Genomic DNA, 10,000 nt, shown 5'->3' with positions numbered 1-10,000 from the left:
GACTTATTTTTTCATGTATTTCGTATTTTGGATTCAAGATTTTCAGTGGAAAACGTATCGAAAACGTGGGGAGAAAATCGAGGTGTAGAAGATCTTTGTGGTGACCGAAATTCAAGATATAACACAAAACATAGAAATGTACAGAGCCAATCTTGTCATATGTATGCTTCCACTGGCGAAATTGCTGATCTACCTCACCGGAGAAAAAAAAACATCCATACCTAACGTCTGATTTTAGACTAAGTCTTTGATCCAAAACTGTTATAAAATGCTATCATATAATTCTTTGCAACTTTATTATCCAAACGTCATCAAAAAGAAAGGCTGATTTCACAGTTGGTTAGATTGAAGTAACACAATCCAGTTGTCCATATCTAGCCATGGCTTCATGGAAAAGAAGAAAAAAGTCTTTGACCTACACATTAGTTATGTTTGTGACTCTGTGCTAAGTCATTGAACCAAATGGAATAAAGAAAATCATATTGCTTCTTTGCCGGTATCCAGGTTTGTATCTTATCATCTTTTAACTTTCACGTTTATTTTTGGAGGTGCTCCCTTCGACCCTCGATTGTTCCATCAGGAAAGGCCAGTTATATTTCCAGTTATACCTTATAGTTGTCATGAAGATCAAAATGCCCACAGTAAGAGTTGGCATCAAGGCTCTAAGTCTACGTTCTCAGCCATCGGTTCGAATACCTCCAGAGATTTATCTGCAGGATTTCTTAAGGGTGCTGCGATACCTAACGAAACTATATTAACACATTAGGAAAGAAGAGAGGGAGAGAGAGAGAGTAGATAAATAACTATTAGATAAAGTCACCACAATTTAAACTACTTCATTATTTAGTGGAGTATTATTTTACTCTGAAAGAATCCTAAATTACAACATTAAATAAACATTTACAATTTGGTATTACTCAGAACTTGGCAGGAGAAATCCAGTTTTCTTATTTTATATAACAATACTGTAATTCGTATTGTGTTATTTGTAAAAAAAAAAATCAGCAAAACGTGTACACAGCATACAGGAGAAATATTCATATAATATTCCCCCCCCAAAAAAAAAATATATATCTAATGATCATTAGAATACTGCAATAAAAGATAGCAGTTACGTAAACAAAACAAAAAATATCTACACGAAACAGCAAAAGTGATAGTGATGATAATAATGGTGGTAAGTGAGGGTGTGATGATAATGACGATAGTGAAATAGTAATATCGAATCAGTCGATTGCAGGACTTCATGATTTGTTTAGATTCTAATCCACTTTCTTGGACCATCTGTCTGTGATTTTACTCAATCTATACCTCGATCCCCTTTATGCCAACAGCATTCACTCTTACTCACCCTCTCTATGTTATGTGTATTCTGGATGTACTTGTGAATTTTGTATTTGAATCCATCTTAGGTATTCCTCTTCTTGGCCCTTACATGTTATCTATATTGCAGGCATGCCCATTTCATCCATATCCCAAACCCACATACATCGCCAACATATCTTCAGACTAAAATGTGAAGAAACCTATAGATTATCTTCTAATCTTTGTTTTTACAAAGATTAGAAAACAACGGGAATGAAACGAAAAATGGACTGTTTGAGTGAAGAAAGACTGCAACATTGCACTTCAAAATGTAACACTTCAACTTCTGATTACAATATCCTTTTATTATTAATACTGTTACGTGTTGTAATTACTGTTTCTGCTGGGTGTTATAACAATTTCACTGATATTCATCTCTCCCGGTTGTAGGAATGTAAAGGTACAGTACCTATTCACTACGATTGTTTTGTCTGGGTGGTAGTGCTTTCCGTTCTGAATTATGATTACCCGCTTGCTGCTCTTGAAGGTCACGGCCGTTGTGTTAACCTATGCCTCTCCTTGGTTGCTGTTTCTCGTATGACGTTGTTGCTGGTGCCAGGTAGGTCACTTGTAGCTGCTCGGGGTAGAGGCGTGACTGGAAGTAGAGTATTTCGGGATGCGGAAGCTGGCGCCAAAGGAATTTACCTGTTTTTCCTCCTTTTGAAAATGATGTAAAGAAGATCCACTGCTTTTATAGTATTCATAGAAATTTATATATATATATATATATATATATATATATATATATATATATATATATATATATATATATGTGTGTGTGTGTGTGTGTGTGTGTGTGTGTGTATAAATTTGTGTGTGTGTGTGTGTGTACTGTAAAGCCTGCAGAAGCCGGAGGCTTTTCTTCTCTCGGGCGGTGTCCAGTATCTCGACCTCATTGATGAAACTTTGGTGGTCGAGCTTTGACGTGTGTTGAAGGGGAACAGTGATTATATAGGAACGCCTTTTTAGAGATAGCGCAGACGCTTTTACAGGTTTGTCATCGTCGTAACAATGCATGGTTGAGAGCTACCCTCAGCTCAGCTTCTTAAGGGCGTCTGAAGGGGTTAGATTCATCTTTCTTGTGTCTGTGATGCACGATTTCTTTGTAAAGCATTGAACAATTTGAGGGGGATCTCATTCCATGAGATTATTTTATTATTATTATTATTATTATTACTTATTATTATTATTATTATTTATTATTATTATTATTATTATTAATTATTATTATTAAAAAAAAAGGCTTCCGGAGGATAGAATATTCATATACGAAGATAAAAATCGAAAATGAAACGAACATAACAAATAACTAAAGATAAATAAAACTAATAAATAGTTAGATAAATTAAGAGATGTGTAAAATGACACTTTATTAAGGGCTGATGTCGCTCGTAATGTCCCACCACACGCTGGTGTCTTGCCACCTGATTTTCCACCTTCATCAAGATACTACCTACTTCTCCCATTTTAACTCTTTATTTATCAATTTATATTTTTGGCTCCCATTTTAACCATCCATTTATCAAGTAGTTCTTCGGCGTCTTGCTTTTATTGTAACTCTTTATTTATTAAGCAATCTTTCGGTGTCTTAATTTCATTCCGACCTCTCATTTATCAATAAATCCTTCAGTGTCTTCGTTTTATTTTAACCCTTTATTTTTTAAGTGATCCTCTGGTTTCTTGCTCCGATTTTAACCGCTCATAATCCTTTGGGTAAACTTTATAAGGCCTAGAAGGGAGACTCAGTGGTCTGTCGAAGCTAATGTGCATTAATGAAATACCATGCTTCAAAAATGTTATAGAAATCGCGAAGCGGACTCGGTATTTAAACCTCGAAATAGTGACGAAGCGTCATTGGGATGTTTTGTCAGAATAGGAATCTAGTCCCTCAGAAGTAGGACTTTCCGTTTTATTAACGAAATTACTCTGGCATTGATACGCAGTAACACTGAGTGTCTATTCTATTTTGTCGGTAAATACCAGTACCGTATATTGCGATTTCTTGTGCACATGAGTCTTTTACATTTATATATATACAGTATATGTATATATATATATATATATATATATATATATATATATATATATATATATATATATAGATATATATATATATATATATGTGTGTGTGTGTGTGTGTGTGTGTGTGTGTGTGTGTGTGTGTGTGTGTGTGTGTTGGCTTTATTACTAATGTTGCCATCTTTTCAGAGGACTGATACAGAGTGGCAGAAATTCATAATATATACGGTAGCAGGACAGTTCGTATGTACTGTCCTGCTAGTATATATATTTTGAATTTCTACCACTTTGCATCAGTCCTCTAAAGATGGCTTAGTTAGCAATAAAGCCAACACCGGTCAGGATGTACAACCGTGTTTCATTTCCTCCCGTTGGTGTTGGATATAAAATCGCGTGTAGGAGTGATTATAAACACGCACGCACACACACATATATGATATATAAATTATATATATATAAATGTAACAGACTTATGTGCACAAGAATTCGCAATATACATGATATATATATATATATATATATATATATATGTTTGTGTGTGTGCGTGTGTGTGTATGTATATATATACAGTATATATGTGTGTGTGTGTGTAATATATACGTTATATTATATATATAATATATATATATATATATATATATATATATATATATATATATATATATATATATATAGTATTGGTATATGTATATATACATATATGCAGTATATAATATATATATTTATAAATATATATATGTAATATATATATATATATATATATATATATATATATATATATATATATATATATATATATATATATATATATATGGTGCTCCGGAGCAAACAAGTCAATTGTCACTGCCACGTTCATATTTCAGTCGCTGATTCATGGATGAACGTGTACAGAAACTTCCAAATCTTAGGCCACTTATATAAACAACAAATGCATTTGAAAAGGGCAAGTCTATGTTTTATCCTCACAAGGGGGAATGAGAGAAAAATATCGAAAAATAAAAGTAAAAGTGTAGGTTAAAGTACAACTTAAGTTCAAAATGAAAACCTTTCAAGTACGTACAAGGAAATGACACGTACCATAGTGTGGTGAAAGTTTTCTGCGAGGGGGTTTATATACGATTCGGTACTGTGGTCAACGGCTTAATGTCGAAAAGATATATATGTATGCGTGTTGGCAGAGAGAAAGAAACTGAGTCTAGGGGGAGCCAAAAAGCTTATCAAAGAAAACCATACATTTACATATCTGGAAGCTACCGGGTGTTACTTGTGTAGATAAAACACTGGAATATATAATAAATGTCAGCTCAATCTCATGTAAATACTTCTTTAGGGTAAGGACTGAAATACAGCAACTTTCATTTACAGTCCTGGTTCATTTTGTCGTAGTTTTAGGTTTCAGTCTTTGGTTCGGTCGCGTAGAAAGTATGCAATAGGTCACGCGTGAATAAGTAAGTGAATAATGAGTAATTGAGTGAATCTTGAATATTTGTCCGCATCCCAAAGGTAAATGAATTCTATAATCTTGGTCCTAAGCTCGTTTACGTGGCGGTTTTATGCTTACTCAGACTTTTCTGCTGTGTGAGCCTCATTACGAGCCATTGCCGCTTGCAGCAGACCACTAAAATTTATTGCAATAATTAATTGCACTTTCCAGTTATACAATGTCAGTACGTTAAAGGTATGCCTAATTCTCCCCAGCGTCCGGGTTTTTGACCGATATAAGTGTAAACATTCTTGTGACATAATTATCGACAGCCTTTTGCATACTTTAAGAACAGTGCCCCTGATTCACAAGCCATAAATCAAAATAGACGACGAAGAGGTATTTTTGTTGTTGATGTTTTTGTAAGATTAAACTTGCCTTGTCACAGAACTCTCAGAAAAGCTTAGAACTCTTCAGTAATGGAAGTTGTACAGGAAAACGGAGGAAGAAAACTTTTTCAAAACCTTAACGGGAGATTGAATGGAATAGACACTTTCCAGAGGCTTGTATACGTCTAATATGATCAAGGATTTTCCCAAAGCACATGATATTGACACACAAGTAACTAAATTCCTCTGTACCTAAGCATAAGTGGACTATGTTTGGAAAGTTCTTAAATGAAAGTATGTGACTCTGACATATATGCAGCTCAATAATTTTTCATTACCTTAGCATGTGCGGAATATATGATGTAAATTGTTAGCAACTGATAAATCTGGTTCCGGTACGATTATCCATTATTAGTATTATATAAAACTGGGTTTACGATGTTCCTAGACGATCAACTATTTTAGACGTGATTTTTGCATGTCAGTAAATTTGTGAATCAGTATTATCTATGAAGCCTACTATATTCATCGCCTAGATCACCAAAGTATTGAAACAATAATATTGATGTTTTAAATGCTCAAGTTATTTGTGCTTTGGATCATATTATTATTATTATTATTATTATTATTATTATTATTATTATTATTATTATTATTATTATTATTATTATTTTTATTCAGAAGATGAGCCCTATTGATATGGAGAAAGTCCACAGGGGCCATTGTCTTGAAATTCGAGCTTCCAAAGAATAGGGTGCTCATTAGGAAATAAGAGACGGTAAAGGGAAATACAGAGGGAAGAGATCTCACTTATTAAAAAGACAAAAATCAATTAATAAATAGATAAAAATGCATTAAAATGCAAGGAGAATAACATTAGGGTAGTGATGCATTGCATCTTCGCTTGAACTTTAGAAGTTCCAGTTGCACGACTCCTCAGGGAGACTGTTCCACAGTCCAACGGTGTGAGGAACAAAGGACCTCTGGAACTGCGAAGTTCGGTAGCGAGTCACATTTACTGCATATTGTTGTTGCTGTTCAGCTAATCTGGTTGCTCTCGGCAGGAAAAGGGGATCAGGGATCAATTGTGAATGTGAAAGGTCTGTTAAAATGCAGCTTATGAAAAAGTTAACAAACAAGAGACCATCCGTCAATGTTCCAAGTCATAACTGCTAAGATCAGGAAACAGAAACCTACCATCACGAACCACTTTATCTAAAAGAGATAAATCTCTGGCAGAAGCAGACATCCATACCGAAGAACAGTATTCTAGTAAAGGAAGCACAAATGACCTAAAACAGGTGCATTGATTTTATCACTGTTGTAAATATATGAGGCCTTACGAACATTACCTAACTTTCGTGCGGCATTTGCTGCAACTTTCATAAGATGTTTCTCAAAAGTAAGATGTGAGTCAAAATTTACACCTAGAATATTTAAAGCTTCAGACTCATTCAGCAAAGTCCCATCCGCCTGAAGGGGAGGATGGAATGGAAAATCCGTACGAGATCTGCTAATCAGTAGTGTTTTCGTTTTACTAGAGTTCAGCCTTATACCCCACTGACTACACCATTCACTGATCCGGTCCATATCTCGATTGAGGCTGAGGGCAGCTTCATTTCTCATAAGTGGAGACTTTACTACACCCACAAGTGCCGCATGATCGGCATACGGAAAATTTTTTTTTTCCCAGGCCAACAACCATATCGATTGTATACACCAAAAATAATAGAGGACCAAGAACACTACCCTGTGAAACTCCGGACACGATAGGTCTTGTTTCACTAAAGATCCCATCATCAGCAGCTCGCTGCTGCCTACCTGTAACGAAATCTTGAAGTAATCCTAAAACATATCCGCCCACTCCAAGATTCTGAAGTTTATAAATAAGTGCCTTGTGATTTGTAAGTCTAAAGCAGCACTAAAATCGATCTGAATTACTCTACACTCAAAAGCCTTATCTAGGTTTTCATGCACATGGCATGTCAAATCTAAAATAGCATTACAGGTACCTAACTGCTTCCTATAGCGACGTCGAAGCCATTCAGAGTTACAAACATAAAAATAGCATTGTTCAACAAATAAAGTTATTTTTCCATAATAAGTTATATAATAATGGGAAAAATATAGAAATATGTTGGATCCTTGCCCATGTAGGGGTTATGGGAAATGAAGATGCCGATAAAGCAGCTAAAGAAGCAGCCCTTATGACAAGATCGAATGTAACTATCCCCGTTAACGATTATATAACACACATAAAAGTAGGCATTATAAACAAGTAGCAAAATAAATGGAATGAAGAACCTGAAAATAGTAAGTTGAAACAAATAAAACCAGGAGTTAAAAAATGGAGTTCATCATACCAAAGAGACATGTGCAAGGAAATCTGACACGTCTCCAAATAGGTCATATTCGTCTGACACATGGACACTATGAGCAGCCCACATGAACCAGCTCCCGAATGCTCAGAATGCAAAGTGATAATAACAGTTAGTTAAACATGCGTTATGCGTATGTCTAAATATAACCAGTATCGGTTATCAACTTTTGGAAATGGATCGATTGGTGACATCTTAATTTTTGCATCAATATCTCTAAGAATATTAATATATATGTGAAAACCGAAATTGTTTGTCTTTTGAAACAAATATTTTCTTCTTTTTTCCCCAAGTTATTATCCTGCCGCTTCCTTTCTATTTCCGTCATTCCTGTCAATAATATTTGCGTGTAACAAAACATCCATAGAGCTTTATTAATAGACATGATTACTTGGGTGATTTTGATTTTTCTGAAACACGTTTCTTCACCACCAGATCGCCTGGGTAACGAAGGACTCCCAGACCTTGCTAGCCATCGGCACCACGATGATCATCAGAAACTACCGACTCAAAGTCCACAGCAGTGACAACACAACTTGGTTCCTCTACATCGAGCAAGTGAGACTGAGCGATCGGGGCTTCTACATGTGTCAAATCAACACAAGACCCATGCAGGCTCAGTCTGGGTACCTCAAAGTCGTAGGTAAGAGGTGTTTTTAACACTAGTTCTATGCTGGCCTATACCATTACACATATCAAATAAGCACTTGAGTGTAAGGGTACCTTGAAGTAGTAGGTAATGGTACTCGTAGCACTAGGCCTGATCAGGCCTGATAGGACAGAATATCCCAATGTAGTAGGTAACTTTATGCTAGGCCTATGCAAGCCTGATAAGAAAACAAAAATCCTGTAACTTTATGCTAGGCCTTTGCAGGCCTGATTACCGTGTTCCCACATTATTTTAGGTTTTTGCGGATCCGATTAGACTATCCCCGTGTAGTAGTAGTAGGCAACTTCATGATATCCTTGTGCAGGGCCAATCAGGGTAATTCAGTGTAGTAAGTGGTTAGTCTCCAAGGCACCAGTTGTAGAGCTAAAGTAGGCCATTATTAAGGTTTGCAGCCTAGTCTGTTTGAACTCCATGTGGATTGTTCTCCATCGTGTAATTTCCATGTGTTCCCTTAGGTCTCTTCCCACCTAGCTTTCAAATTCATTTTTTTTTTTCTCCCTAGAATTCCCCCACCACTCCCAATCTAAGACCAAAGAATTCAAGCCCTCCCAACAAACTTCCATAAATTTGACGCATGGATTTAGTTATACAGCTTGGTAATTGGCATTTATGAGCTATATACACCTCAGCGACAGGTTCAGTTCCTGTTAGATATTAACCATCATCATCATGAACTTTTTTATGTTAAATTTCCCCTAATGGGGTTAGAGGCAATAAGAAATGAATATAATTAGCTTTATAACTGAACGTACAAAACGTCAACGAATGCTGCTAAAATAATAAATTTAACCTGGTTTCACAAACTTATAATAATGACATCCACAAATTTCATCGTGATATATATATATATATATATATATATATATATATATATATATATATATATATATATATATATATACACACACACACACACACATACACACACACACATATATATATATATATATATATATATATATATATATATATATATATATATATTAGTCGTTGTTGCTTCATAGCTGCCGAGATTCTCAGAGTCCCAACAAATTTCATTATTCCCCGAGATGATGCCAAGTCTATAAAGAAAGAGAAAGAGAACGCGTCTTCACCTTTGGTTACGTAAATTGTTTTCGCGTAATTTTTATCATTTTCTAACACAATTGTTTTTATGATTGCTATTTTTATTGTCACTGTTACTGTTGTTATTGCTGTTAATAACATTGTTATTTGTTCTAAGGAGTCCACAGTAATGTAACTTTAAGTTTCGTGTGAAATTATTAAAAGCTTTCGAACCCTACTTTGGGTTCATCTTCAGTCACAATAAGGAATTTAACATGAAATGTACAGAGGTGAACTTAAAAATCAAAATAAAAAGTCACTGAAGATTGTTGATACCGGTAGTTAGCTCCCAAATAGACTAGGTGATGAGGAACGACGGCAGTTACTCTAACTAGGTGATTTCCTCTCAGCTATTAATATTCCTGACTGCAGTTCTACTCGATCTGCCTACGGGTTGACGTAGCGTTGCAAGAGATCCTTCATCAGGAGGCGCATTTTGGGTACCGTAACCAGACTCCCCTGGGGGGGCAGCGGTTACCTGGACAGGGAGAGGCAAAATAGAAGCAGCATCAGGAAAGAGAAAGACAGAACTTGTCCTAAAGTTAAAATCTTTTAAAAACATATTGATGATATAAAAGTTAACAAATGGGTCTTCGTTAACAAAAGACTTATTTCTTTTGAATGACTCTCCTAAGCTTATAGCAGCTCCCTC

General features: G+C 35.4%; 1 pseudogene; it reads left to right on the top strand.

Annotated features, from left to right (window-relative positions):
- Positions 1-10,000, top strand: part of LOC136847583 (lachesin-like) — a 119,411-nt pseudogene that overhangs the window by 10,205 nt on the left and 99,206 nt on the right.

This window comes from Macrobrachium rosenbergii, chromosome 17 (genome assembly GCF_040412425.1).
Source record: "Macrobrachium rosenbergii isolate ZJJX-2024 chromosome 17, ASM4041242v1, whole genome shotgun sequence".
Lineage (NCBI taxonomy): Eukaryota > Metazoa > Arthropoda > Malacostraca > Decapoda > Palaemonidae > Macrobrachium > Macrobrachium rosenbergii.
Note: the sequence above shows the minus strand (reverse complement) of the source record. Positions and strands in the feature narration are given on the sequence as shown.